This window comes from Orycteropus afer, unplaced genomic scaffold (assembly GCF_000298275.1).
Source record: "Orycteropus afer afer isolate SDZICR_OR568_19922 unplaced genomic scaffold, OryAfe1.0 scaffold00009, whole genome shotgun sequence".
Lineage (NCBI taxonomy): Eukaryota > Metazoa > Chordata > Mammalia > Tubulidentata > Orycteropodidae > Orycteropus > Orycteropus afer.
The window spans coordinates 7,520,081-7,520,621 of record NW_006921596.1 but is presented as its reverse complement, the minus strand read 5'-3'; positions in this window follow the sequence as shown (position 1 = coordinate 7,520,621).

The following is a 541-nucleotide window of genomic DNA, read 5'->3' as shown; positions in this document are numbered from 1 at the left end:
TCCTGTTTGTTAAGGCCATCTCTTTTGTGGAATATTTCTTGTCAGAGCGGCACTAGGAAACCAGAACAAGCAGAGAGTCTCCAGAATGGGCTAAGGGAAGGCAGCCCAACCACGCCCCACCCAGGTAATAGGAGCTGGCTCATCCTTTTGTTGCTCTCAGTTCAGACTCTGCAAGAAGTAGTTTGCAGATATGCCCTTCCAAGTATCCTTCCTTGTTGAAAGCAGTGATGCCGCAATAAAAATGAATTGCTGCTCTGGTATCACTCAAATATATTTTAACGCATTGTTCTGAAGGCATGATTCTACAATAATCATGTGGAGCGGGAGCAAGGAGCCAGGGAGAAGTCTCCACGACTGTCCCCATGTGAAGGAACTGGGCCTTAGTAGGAATCATACCTATTGTTTACTCTGTGTGGTAGTTAAGGTTGTGTGTCAACTTGGCTGGACCTGGTTGAGTGGCTGGGCAGCTGGTGGTAGTTATTCCCCATAATGAGACTGGCAATCAACTCCATGGTGGGATCTACTACAAGCAGCTGAGTAG